The sequence below is a fragment of the Musca domestica genome, unplaced genomic scaffold (genome assembly GCF_030504385.1).
Source record: "Musca domestica strain aabys unplaced genomic scaffold, Musca_domestica.polishedcontigs.V.1.1 117, whole genome shotgun sequence".
Classification (NCBI taxonomy): domain Eukaryota; kingdom Metazoa; phylum Arthropoda; class Insecta; order Diptera; family Muscidae; genus Musca; species Musca domestica.
This window is the reverse complement of record NW_026712147.1, coordinates 1-14,419: the sequence shown is the minus strand read 5'-3', so window position 1 is coordinate 14,419 and position 14,419 is coordinate 1. Positions and strand designations below refer to the sequence as shown.

Sequence of the window (14,419 nt, the reverse complement as noted above, 5' to 3'; positions counted from 1 at the left end):
TTTGTACTTTTCGTGCACTTGTAGTGCATATTTTCAAAACCGCCTCTCTATCACAAACCTACCACCAACAGGGACCCCAATAGAAATTTTCAGATTCATCCGTTCACCGTAAACCAAACTCGCACACTTAGTACACCAAAACCAAAGCCGCCTTCATATATCAATCTTTCTTTCCAAACTTGATTCTCATATCAAGTTTCAGGTTTTTAGATCTATTCGTTTACATAATACCAATACTAATTTGCAAAAACCCTTTGGTACTCCATCAGTGACCCTCATCCCAAGTTTAAGAGTTCTATACCTTTTAGTAATTTTCGATCTGTCTTAGCATGAATGTCCAAAAACCCAGTCTTATCTGACACCTTCGGAACAAGAGTGACCGTCACCCACAATTTCAAGATTCTAGCTTCAGCCGTTTCGTCTGGTTGTTGAAGAATCATCCAGTCAGTCAATCAGTCAATTACTCAAGACTTTTAAGAAAAATATAAATTTAACCAAACCCACCCCCATTAAGTTACTTCACACTCACACTGATCCTAGTATTCACACAATTCTAGATCTTCTCCTACAGTACATGTCAAATAAAAAAAAAAATAAACTCCGACCTCCTTTATACTAATTTTCACAATTCTATCTCGTTTTCTATTCTATACTCGAACCTCATTCTCAAGCGTTGAGCCTCACCAAATATCAAATTGTATACCATCTTGTACTTTACGTACTGTACCACTTCCAAAATCTTAACTATAATCAATTACAGTGACTGGGGTCAGACCTCAGATCCATTCACTTAATACCGAATTTAGTTTTCGCACTTTCTTGGTAATTCCAAATCTATACGTTTGTTAATACAAGGTATTTAATTACTACTGAGGGTATATATCATATGTTGCGGCCAAAACGTGCCTCATTGAAATATCTGTTTTATACACTATCCGTTTCAGGATATTTGGAGTCGATTAAGGGGTCTCCGTCCGTCCGTCCGTCTGGCTGGCAGGAACGCACGATAACTCTCGAAGGGAGCATCTATTTTGGCCCCAACTTGGTACATCTTAATATTATTATCAAACTTAGATCTAGTTTGGAGATGGGCAATATCGGATAACTCCCCCATAAAATGTCAACATTATCAAGAATATGATTTACTTCTTTGAAAGAAGTGCAAACTTATCAAATCCCAATCATTTTGTAAGTGCTATTTAAGGTGCGAAAACTGGCAATATCGACCCACTCCATCAAGTAATTCCCCCACAAAGGGTCAGTATTTGGAATAATTATGTAACTTACAAAATATGAAATAAGAGACCGATTGCTTCAAATATATAACATTTCATATGAAATGAAACCTTTTGCAATTGAAATTAAACCATTTGCAGCGGAAATGAAACCTTTTGCAGTGGAAATGAAACATTTTGCAACCGAAATGAAACCTTTTTTTAAAAAAAAAAAGTTTTTAAGGTCTTTTCTCCAAAATACCCGAACTACATACCTTTTTATAACTTCGTCCATGGAAAGAAGGTTATATTAAATTCTGTTTGTAACACCTCCAAATATTCGTCGTAGACCCCATAAAGTATATGCAACTATGATCAAAGATGATTTAATGATGTCCACCTGTCTGTCTGTTGAAATCACGATATTGAGATGAAACGTAATGTAGAGCTTTGAAATTTGGCACAACATTGTATTGTGTCTAGGATATTTGGTATTGAAAATGATACCGGGATATTTCAACAAAGCATTACATTAAGTAGGCGATATTGCGAACCATTCAATAGCCCGCATAGCAAGACTGCCATCTCCATAATCAATTCTTTATTGGGTACGATTAATAGTATACTATAACTATAAAACATTGTAGTAAAGCTTAATATCGCATTTCAGTCCGGTCCATACCTATAAAGGCCAAAATTTGTTTAAATTTCTCTTTTTAGCGTTAAGCTTTTGGAATTTAATAATATGGAAGTATTTTATATATAAAATCAATAAAGAACCATTTGTTATTACAACAACTGAAAATTTAAGAAATATTAAAAAATGTAAATATTAATAATCAATAAAAATTTTGTCTTTAACTATATATTAGTTATAATTAATTGATTTAATTTTAAACCTACTAAAAATAAAAACGTTTTGCTATTTTTCCTTCTATAAATCTAAAAGTTTCATTTGATTTTCAAAAAGTTTCATTTCGGTTGCAAAAGGTTTCATTCCCGCTGCAAATGATTTCATTTCAATTGCATAAGGTTTCATTTAATCTGAAAATTCTATATTTAATATTTTTAACCAGTAAAGAAAGTCCTAAAGTCGGGCGGGCCGATTTTGTGATACCCTACACCACTTTGCTAATTTAGTTGAGCTCCACTTAATAATTAAAAGTTTTTATGGGAGAATTCAATCATACACGCTGCGGTTATAATTGTAATTTAAAGTTCAAAGGACTAAATATGCCGAAGCATTTGTATCTTTTAAATTCGGACTTGTATTGCCCATTTGGTGCGAATTAATTTGAAATCGGATAAAATATTTATGGGAACTATATCCAAATCTGAACCGATCTCGATAAAATTTGGCAAAGATATTTCTGAGCTGTATTTGATATATTTCCCTGAATATCGTTGTTACGGAGTGCATATTACGGCTGTGGGTAACAAATACAATAAATCGGATGAACAATATATATGGGAAGCTATAACTATATCTAAACCGATCTTTACCAAATTTGACATACTACCTTCTAGACTAAATTCGGTCTTATGTGCCAAATTCCATCCCATTTGGACAAACATTAGACGTTTGGTGCACAATAATGGCAAATCGGACGAAGTATATATGGGAGCTATATCCAAATCTGACCGATCTCGATAAAATTTGGCAAAGGTATTTCTGAGCTGCATTTGATATATTTCCCCAAATATTGTTGTTACAGAGTGCATATTACGGCTGCGGAGGACAAAAATAACAAATCGGATGAACAATATATATGGGAGCTATAGCTATATCTGAACCGATTTCGATAAAATTTGGCATACTTATTTTCAGGCCTAATTTGGTTGTATGTGCAAAATTCCACACTATTCGGGCTGATATTACACGTTTGGTGCACAATAAAAGGCAAATCGGACGAAGATATATATGGGAGCTATATCTAAATTTTTACCGATCATCTCCAATTTCAATAGGGTTCGTCCTTGGGCACATGCACAAAGACATAATACCCTGACCACCTTGTGGTGTAGGGTATAAAAACTGTTGTCAAGATCGTGTATGGCAGCCCGATTTTTCTGGTACCTCCCCCCCACAAAGGGTAAAATTTCCGATCCGATTATATTAAAATTTCACACATCCCAATATTTGTACTAACACAAGATTCTGGTACTTCCCCCACGAAGGGTTAAAAATTAAGGATAACAAAACGCTCATAAGATGCGAAGTAACCATTCGATTCCCTGGAATCCATTCGATTCCCTGATCTGGTGTGATTTAGTAAACATATTGGCCCACCCCTTCTGGTACCTCCCCTACCTCTCATAACTTGCGAAACAAGTCAGTGATTCTTTTCAACTTGTTCAATTTAAATATTTCCCTCAACCAGTGGATATGGAATATGTCGCCCAACTCCTTCTGGTTTCTCCCTTACAATTGGCTTAAATTTTGATTTGCATTAAATTGAAATAAATTTTTGATTTTCTTCAAATTTTTAGCAACACATGATTTTATTAACATGAACAGGAACATTTCGGTCCATTATATCTGGTACCCCACGCACATGCAACATTTTTAATATAAATTGAATGAACTAGTTAATGCAGTCTAAATCTGGTACGTTGTAATATTTATATCAGACTTAGATCAGGTGCGAAATGGACAATATTGGACCACTCCTTCACAACTCTGAGAACTTCAAACTAATATGAAATGTACTCCAAAAACTTAATATCTCCACCATAACGTAGCATTTCACATATAACGGACGTTCCGTTCTAACTATGAACTTTGAAAATATTTTATTATTTTCCTATTTACAATAATATCCTTGCGTTTACTGTAACACCTATCTACCATGCCTAATTTGAGAGCACGAGAACCCTCTTCAATATTGGCCTCCTAATTATCATGACATAACGATCATCAATATATAATATTCATTTATACCCACCGACAGAATCACTTCGATGCTGACGTTTTATGCCGGTCTCACTGTCTGAGTGGCTGACACTATTACGATATGAATTACCCTTCTAACGCCTCCCTAAGTTTGTCTGTCTGAAACAGCCATAGACACATAAACATTAAAATGCGGAAAAAGGCGTCAAGGGTTGCCGACATCGGGGACGGGGAAACAAAACGGCTGAGACCAGGATTTTTATTCAACTTGATGGCTTAAATAATGATTGTGTCTTTGTCTGAGTGTATGGGTGAGTGTGTGTGTATTTTTGCCACTGTAGTCAGCCTCAGTTGGCCGGGTTTGTCTCTTGCGAGACATTCCTGCCTTCTGTCGAGAGGGGAGGGGGTTTCTTTTTCATTTTTTGGGAGTAATACTTGCCGTCTGGTTTACTTGGTTTGGCTTGGCTGATTGCCAGACACCCAACACAGTCACCCATACAGGCAGACAGACAGCCAGCCAGCCTGCCAGACAAACATTCATGTCTATGGCGGGCTGCTGCTCCTTTATTCTGAATATTTCTATGCCACCAAAAATAAACGTTGTTTGAATTTCCTACCAATATAGCCAGCCATGTCTTTTAACAAGCAGCACGTGTTTCGCAATTGTGGAGATTGTGTCCGTGTGTGCGAGATGGCTTTGTGTGAGTGTATGGGTTTTGTATATTTTGAATTAACTATGATTTTCTTTTTGTTCCGTTTTTTTGTCGGTTACTTTTTTCCTTTTTTCTTCTTCGTCTTCTGGTTTTTCGTGTTTACAGTGCGTGCCGCAGGCAGAGTTCAAGGGAATTGGATTATTGACAAACGTTCGTTCCATTTTGCATGGCATGCGACAGCATTAAATCTTAATGTTTATGAAAAATCAGGCACATTGTTGTTGATTGTAGGATATCCTGAAAAAAAAATATTTATTTAATTGGAAATTATACAAATGGATTTGGTTTGCAAAATATATTTCCATATGTTGAGATGGAATTAAAAATAAAAATGCATTATTATTTAAATTATGTACAAGTAATATTGCTAGGTCGTACACTAATAAGTGTACACACATAAGTGTATACATTTTTTTCTGGAAAATTCTCAACAAAATGCTTTTGTACGCTTGTATGCAATATAATCAGCTGTCACTGGAATAATTTTAGCATCTGGTCGAGAAGATAATATGCCTTCGGTGTACATTTAACAGTTTGATTGGATTTAATCTATATTTGGTTGCTGTATCCAAATCTATGCGGATTATCAGCACTTTCAATATGAAGAATAAAAAATACATTTGCAAATAGTATACTTTGTACATTAAGTCCTCATTCTCATTCCTTTTGTATCGCTGCGAAACATACATTTAAGACCCACACCATTACCATGGCCGGCGCTTGAATTCTGGTGGCCAACCGAAGGTGCACATTTTCAGCTGACCTCTTTGGCAAGTAAACACGATCATTTTGTTTGTTAATAAAATGCTGGACAACGAATGTTTTCTCATTGGAGAAAACCAAATTCGGCAGTTCACCACTTTCGGCCACGTGAAGCAACTCATTAGCTCTTTTGAGTATATTTTCTTTCTGTAGCGGTGTAAGTTCTTGTAATTTTTGGAATTTCAATGGCATTACCCCGATTTAATTGATCAATATTTGCCGCATGGAATACTGCGATATGTTAAGCTCACTAGCCATTATTCGGCCACTGCGACTCGTTTCGATCAAGTCGCTTCTTTACTTTCCGAACCATTCCTGCTGATGTTGCTGTTTTTTTCGCTACCAGTATCACGGTAACGAGCGATGTTACGAGACACAAAAGATTTATTCACATTTAAATGTTGGAGTTCTCTAACGATAGCCACTTGTGGTTTTCCAGCCAAATATAAAGAAATGACACTATCACGCTTGAATTCCATCACAAATAACTTTTTTCTGGAAAATTCTCTCGAAAATGCTTTTATACGCTTGTAAACAATATAATGAGCTGTTACTGGAATAATTTTAACAGCTCTCGGACGAGTGACAGCAGTCTGAAGTTGGTTGCAGTTTTTTCATCTCACCCTGTACAGATCCACGTCTTCGTATAGTCCCCATATAATGGTACCTGCCAATATTCGGTATTTTAATGATTTGAGCTAAGTTTTTCAACAGAATTATCTCAAACTTTGTCCTTGGCACGTAGGCACCATTCTCTTTGGCAGATAATTGGCTGTAGAGTTCCGCGTTTTTTCTGTTGCCCCATAATAATGGAACAACTGATATTTCGATTTTTTAAAGTTATAGCGGCATTTTTCAATGGATTTTTTTTTTTAATTTTGAAATTATATTTCCAACGGCGATTTTTTACTTGTTTGTCGAAAAGTACGCATTCAAAAAGTTTGAACTTTTCATTGATTATCCGATACACATTAATAAGAATATCCGATCATATTATTGGTACCCTGAGTATACGATTTCCAAAAAAACGTCTACTTAGCCCAAAGTTTGAAAAATTTGGAAAATCTGTTTCCCTTTTTCTGATACACAAAATGTACAACCAAGTTTTTTTTGTTGAATCTCTAATTTAATTCTTGTATTATCTATCTTTATCTTAAAAAATAAATTTCTAAAAATCTGACTTATTTTGTCTCTCATCGTCAAGAATGTCATTCACTAAAAGCTTTACAGTTCTGGGCATTATATAATACCAGCTAATAGTAATAAATTAATTTGTAACTCTTCGAAATTATCATTATTTATTCCTGATCAGCGTAAAAATTTAAGACGATTTAGCGCCTTCCCTCCGTACATCTGTGCATCTGTTGTAATAACGCTAGAGTCAAAACGAACTAAGGTAGGAAGCTAAATTTTTTCACAGATTAGTCTTTTGTCTGCAGGTAGGTCAAGTTCGAAGATGCACTTTATCGGTCCTCGATATCGTATAACGGTACTCCCCGATATTCGGTATTTTATGATTTTAGCCACATTACTCAATTGAATTGTCTGAAATTCTACACAAGGAGTTCTTTGAGAGTACTTTACACCCTGAAAGAGAATTGTCAATATAGGTTTGCGATATCGTATATCTCCCATATAACGGTAACTCCCGATATTCAGTATTTTGATTATTATAGCCAAATTTTTCAATTAAATTGTCTGAAAATCCACACAATGAACTCCTTCTTAGTACGTTACCTCCAGGGAGAGATTTGTCTATAATCTATACGATATCGAATCGACCCATACAACTTTACCCCCAATATTCGCTATTTTGATGATTTTAGCGACATTTTTTACCGGAATGGTTTACAATTTCGTATTTAAAGTTCGTAATGGGTACTACAGCCTATGACAAAAAATTGCCCCCATATAACGATACCTCCCGATATTGGGCATTCTAATGATTTTTAGAACACTATTCACCGGAATTGTTTTAAATTTGTCATTTGAAGCCCGAAATGGGAATTACAACCCATGACGGAAAATTTTTCTAAGTAGGTCCACGTCTACATATAGCCCACATATAAAGACACTTCCCTATATTTGGAAGCAAAACGTCTAAGCAAAACGTCTAATCGAACGTATTGGCAGGAAGACTAAGCGGTAGTGGCCCCGTTAAGATTTCGATCGTTGGCGGTGGTCAAAGGGGTTCGAAAGTTTGGCGACGTGAACGTATCGAAATGACAAATGATCCAGATTTGGATGATTGTGCTGATATTAGCGGCATTATTAACCGGAATTGTTTCAAGTTTGAGGATATTAGATACACTTTTTTTACCGGAATTATTTCAAATTTCGTGTTTAAAGTCCGTAATGGGTACTTTGAAATATATTGTATATGCAGGACCATATCTTCGTTATCCTCCGCATAAAGGTTTTCCTTTGAGGGGAATTGTCCACGAATTTTGTCAAGTTCCTTCTACGGCCGAACTTAACTGTTTTTTTACTCAACCAGTAAAGAAAGGTCAACACATATATTTCGGAGCTATAGCTGTGTCTGATCCGTTTTTTTTTTTTTTTTGTAATGGTCTCTTGCCTGGAAAGGATAAAATCTAAAAAAAATCGAGTAAAAATATGATATGTGAATATTTTTTGTAACATCTTTTCAATTGTTGAATGAACAATTTTGAATTGTAAATTTTATAAAGTTTTCCTACACCTCGCAACACTATTTATTGAGGGTATTATATACATGTCGCAATTATCGTCCGAGCCTCACGAAATTTTGCATGGGGGTAGATCAGGGTCAGAATAAAAGCCTATTGCTTTGTACATTAGGGGTTCAAAAATGTTCCATATTTTGCAGTCGCTCTACAGGTCACAATTGAAAACCAATCGACACGGAATTTTGTGTGAGAAGAGAGTTAAGACAGAGGCCAGGGCAGAAGTCCATCATTTTGAATGACCATTGGACCATATTTAGCTGTAAAATGGACTACATCATTCGTGTGAAATTGTTTTGAATATCTTACAACACGAGGGAGTACGTAAATATTGGGAAAATTCTCCTGATCAAAAAGCTAAGGGTAACATCTGGGTAGGGCTCTATGATGTTATTTCAAAAGCGAATTCTTCCAAAATGTATTTGGGTATAAGGGGGGTTTCAACATATTTTGCTGTTGTAGGGTATCACTTGGTTGGCCAGCACACCTATAGCCATTGCTTACTTGTTTAATAAGACGTTTGGAAATACATCAACAAAACTATATATTTAAATACATGCTTGATTTTACACAGAAATTTATCACTGGTATCTGGTCACATTTTTGCAAATAAGTGTTTCTGTAGTCATATTAAATGAGCGATATATTTTTGATAAATGCTTTCCAATAACAACCACTGTTACAAAAACGTATTCCGAAAATTCTTAAAAAATTAAGTGACTTCAGAGGAAAGTAGACAAAAAAAAAACAAGTTAAAAAGCAGTAAGTTCGGCCGGGCCGAACTTTTAATACCCTCCACCATTTTCAACGAATTTGGAAATTTTTAAAAAATAAAATCCTTAAAAAATTCTTTTAAAATTTTAAAAATACCGAATATAGCCGTTATATTGGGGTCTATACGACGTGGACATACATAGGCATTGTTTGTCATAAGCCATTAAGCAAATTCGAAACTTGAAATAAACGGCGAATAATGTAGCTAAAATCATCAAAATATCGTATATAAGGAGGTGCCGTTAAATTGGAGCTGTGAGAAGACCTGGACCAGCATAGACAATTTTCTGTCACAGACTGTATCATCTATTACGAACTTCAAATTCCACATCTCAAACAACTTCAGTGGGTATTGTACCTAAAATCGTCAAAATACCGAATATAGGGAGGTACTGATATATGGGGCTTATACGAAGACCTGGACCCGCACAGACAATTTTCTGTCACAGACTGTAGTTCCTATAACGAACTTCAAATACCAATTTTGAAACAATTCCGGTGAATAATGTCGCTAAAATCATCAAAATACCGAATATAGGGAGGTACCGTTATATGGGGGCTATATGAAGACGTGGACCTGCACAGACAATTTTCTGTCTTAGGGTGTAGTATCCATTTTGAACTTCAAATACCAAATTTGAAACAATTCCCGTGAATAATGACGCTACAATCATCGAAAAAACCGAATATCGGGAGGTACCGTTATATCGGGGCTATACGAAGACGTGGATCTGCACAGACAATTTTCCGTCTTAGGGTGTAGTATCTATTTTGAACTTCAAATACCAAATTTGAAACAATTCTCGTGAATAATATCGCTAAAATCATCAAAATATCGAATATAGGGAGGTACCGTTATATGGGGGCTATATGAAAACGTGGACGTACATGGCCCATTTACGAACTTAGCCTGCCTACTGGAAAAATAAACATGTGTGCAAAATTTTAGCCATCTATCTCAATTCATTCGAAAGATAGCGTGATTACAACAGACAGACAGACGGACAGACAGACAGACAGACAGACGGACATCGCTAAATCGACTTAGAATTTTACGCTGATCAAGAATATATATACTTTGTTGGGTCTGATATGAGTATTTCGAGGAGTTACAAACGGAATGACAAAGTTAATATACCCTCCATAGTATGGTGGAGGGTATAAAAATAAAAGAAAAAGGTAAATAAAAATGTTTATGACTTGGGACGAAAGGTAACAAAGTTGCTCCTTAATTCGTAAAACATGATATACAAAATTCTCCTTTGAGGGTTGTCTTCTTGGTTGGTTGGTAGGTTGGTGGTTTCGCTGTTATAAATTATTATTATTTTGATTATTGCCGTAGCAAGGAGTCCTTTGAGGTTGTCTCTTTTCTTTCCTCTTATTTACTTGGTTAGCTACATCTGTTGGATGCTGCTGCTTTTCCTACTAAAGTTTTGTAGACGATAAATTTTCCTGTGCAATCATCGAGCCGAGCAGAATCGTAGGATGAGATTTTTCTTGCTGAAATTCATCGATAAAGTTTGATTTCGTTTCTGCTTCGTTGGGGCGAACGATAAAATACATAAGCATTATGGCTTTCAACAGATGCTAAGGCAACATTTGTGGTGGGCTGTTAAATTTATAAGTTTGACAGGTCGGCGGAAAAAGTAAACACTTACAAATATCCTGAATGTGTTTCCCTTTATACATGTTGGTCAGAGGAATTTGTTGCGATTTGCTTTGACACATCCTTAGGGTATATTTATGGGGCAAAATGTGTTAACCTGTCATTTAATCGATTTTTGTGGTGTATATATTTCAATTATTTATATTTTGTGGTGTTGACAGAATACCAACGAAATCAACAACTTCAAATCATTTTTATTGGCAAAATTAATTTCTTCATTTCTAATATAATTGGAAAATCAAATTTTTGTATATAGTCTTTAAAATTGAAAGTGTCGAAAAAATCGAAAAGAAAAATTTTTATCTCAATTTTATTCGCAACAAAAATAAATCCGAAATTCCGCAATATTGTCGCGTTTAAGCAAAACGTCTAATCGAACGTATTGGCAGGAAGACAAAGCGGTAGTGGCCCCGTTAAGATTTCGATCGTTGGCGGTGGTCAAAGGGGTTCGAAAGTTTGGCGACGTGAACGTATCGAAATGACAAATGATCCAGATTTGGATGATTGTGCTTTTCTATCAGGTAAAATGTGTACAAATAAATGTAATAAAAAATGTATTATTTAAATTCAAAAAGAAAAATATTTAATCTTCTCTTTACAGCAGACCTTCACAATGTCTTCTGTCTATACCATACATCAACAAGATCTTTTGTCTATAGAAGACCTTCACAAGGTCTTCTGTCTACTGAAGTTCTTATCAAAGAATTCTTTCTGCAAAAGACTTTTACACGGTCATATGTCTATAGAAGTCCTCAACACGGTATTTTTCTGCAGATGACCTTCACAAGGTCTTCTCTCTATAGAAGACCTTTACAAGGTCTTATGATTATAGACGACTTTCACAAGACCTGTCTATAGATGACCTTCACGAGGTTTTCTGTCTATAGTAGATCTTTTTAAGGTCTTCTGTCTACAGAAGATCTTCTTAAGGTGTTCTGTCTGTAAAAGACCTCCACGAGGTCTTTCTGTTTATAAAAGAGCTTTACTTAGTCTTTAGTCAATAGAATGCCTTCACAAGGTCTTCCGTCTATAGAAGGCCCTCACAAGGTCATCTGTCTATAGAAGACCTTCATTGGGTCTTCTGTCTACATAAGATCTTTACTAGGTCTTTTACCTTTAAAAAACCTTCACAAGGTCTTCTGTCTATATGCTACCTTCTTCTTTAGACAGAAGACTTTCTGAATTTATTCTATAGAAAGATAACAGTAGAAGACCTTCACAAGATCTTCTTTCTGACCTTCACAATATCTTCTGCCTATAGAAAAACTACACCAGATCTTCTGTCTATAGAAGAACTTTTCAAGGTCTTCTGTTTACAGAAGATCTTTTCAAGGTCTTCCGTCTACAGAAGATCTTTTCAAGGTCTTCTGTCTACAGAAGATCTTTTTAAGGTCTTCTCTCTGTAAAAGACCTCCACGAGGTCTTTTTGTTTATAAAATACCTTTACTTGGTCTTCAGTCTATAGAATGCCTTCACAAGGTCTTCCGTCTATAGTAGGTCTTCACAAGGTCACCTGTCTATAGAAGAGCTTCACAATGTCTTCTGTCTATAGAAGTCATTCATTGGGTCTTTTGTCTATAGAAGACCTTCATCGGGTCTTCTGTCTATATAAGACCTTTACTAGGTCTTCTGCCTATAAAAGACCTTCACAAGGTCTTCTGTATATATGCTACCTTCTTCTTTAGACAGAAGACTCTCTGAATTTATTCTATAGAAAGATAACTGTAGAAGACCTTCAAAAGGTCTTCTATCTATATAAGACCTTCACTAGGTCTTCTGTCTGTGGAAACCTTCACGAGGTCTTCTGTCTAGTATAGAAGTCCACAAGGTTTTCTGTCCATATAATACCACAAGGTTTTCTCTCTATGTAAGACCGTTACGCGGTCTTGTTTAAGTCTTCTGCAGGCAGAAAAGTCCAAAAGCTCCATCGAATACCTCCAAAAGCTTTTTTGTCTACGGAATTCCATTACAAGGTCCAATGTAATTTGTAAGAAGAAGACATTCGAAAGTCTTCTTTATACGGACCCTCCAAAGGTTTTCCGTCAACAGGCTGCCTTCACAAGACATTCAATCAATAGAAGGCTTTCGAACGCTTAAAAAAAAAACTTTGTAACGCCTGTACTGACCTCTGGAAAATAATCGAACTTTGCATATCTTGATAATTAAATATTTCTACAGTATGCTCCGCAAAAAACCCTCATTGACTTTAATAATAACAATTCTGTGTTATTTAATACCCTTCCGGCAATTTGATGCCCTCTATCTCATATCACAGGTGCATTAAAACCGACCATTAATATTTAATTAAATTCTCTCAGATGTTGACTTTTTATGTACTCTTATATTATTGTTGTAATTGTTGTTATTACATTTTTGACTTATTGTTCTTTGTGCATTGTTGCAGGTGGCGAATCCAGCGGTGGCCGACAAACACGCAATGGTGTTGCCGTCTGCTCACAAAACGTGCCCTCCTAGTGGCCGGTGTGGTGTTAGGCTCACTCCTGCTAACAGCTTTAATCATAGCCTATGCTGGACCAACGACGGGTAAGAGATTCTGTTGTTTTGTATTTTTGGTTTTAGTTTCAATTTGAAATGTTTTGTTGTTCCTGCTGGCATTCCGTGAACATTCATTCCGCCAACATACACGGAGTCCAGAGTCCTGTAACATAGTCCCCGAATAAAAGCCCAGACACCGCCAAAAGCAAACAACTGTTCGCCGTCATTCAATTCACTTCGTTTGTTTCATTGTTTGGTTGGTTTGCTTTGCTTTTATCCGGTGTCCGTTTTTTTTTCGTTTCCTCTTTTATTTCCGCTTTTGTTACTCATTTTTTTAGAGTTCATTTCATTAGTCTAACAACACATTTTATTTATTTAATATTTCCATATTGTTTTTATTGCACCAAAACCACTATTAAAATAAAACTGGTAGAATTTTATTTTGGGGTAATACAATGTTGTTTTATATAAACTTAGTATATGGTCATGATTTAAATGAACAACAGCTTAGGAATTTAACAAATTTTATTAATATCAGAAATCGCCTCAGAACTTCAAAATATTCGGGGGTTTGCTAAGTTTTATGGCATTCAGTTTAGCGTGTATAGAATTCCTTTATTTTGAAAGAAACGATGAATTATAACTAAATAAATAGGTATCTCCGATTTTGAAATGGAACCAGAAAGATTACCTATTCTAACATTGTTTGCAAATTTTAATTTAATATTTTAGTGGGACACCCCAAAATAGTTTCGTAATGTATTTCCGGGTACGGAAATACAAACATTAACTAATAATTTAGTTAATATTTCTATTAATTGTGGAGATTTATATAGCGAGGCCCCAACAGGGACGCCACCATATTTTATGAGCTAAGTTTGATTTCTGTAGTTGGGACTATCGCAGGTAATCTCTACGCTTTACAAGATTTGAAACGGGTTTGACGATTATTTGCATGTCTGTCTGGCTTGTGAGAACGGTGGTATATCGTAATATGTATATAAAACCCAGACCGAGTTCGAAGATGGGCAATATGGACCCAACCCTTACGGTACCTCATACAGAAACTTGCCTGGATTTTTAAAGAAAATTTGTTTGCAGAAGTGAATTTTTAGAGAAAAAAAGTAGCTAAGTTCAGCCGGTCGAGCTTTGTATACCCTCCACCATTTGGAAGAAACTTGAAAATTAAAAAAAAA

General features: G+C 35.6%; 1 long non-coding RNA gene across 1 annotated transcript in view; it reads left to right on the top strand.

The window, feature by feature from the left end:
- The window catches only part of LOC131807194 (uncharacterized), an 84,912-nt gene extending 71,720 nt beyond the window's left edge, over nt 1–13,192 (top strand). Inside the window, exon 3 of the long non-coding RNA XR_009344314.1 lies at nt 13,132–13,192. This is a non-coding gene — a long non-coding RNA (uncharacterized LOC131807194). The remainder of the gene's footprint in view (nt 1–13,131) is intronic.
- The last annotated feature ends 1,227 nt before the right edge of the window (nt 13,193–14,419 follow it).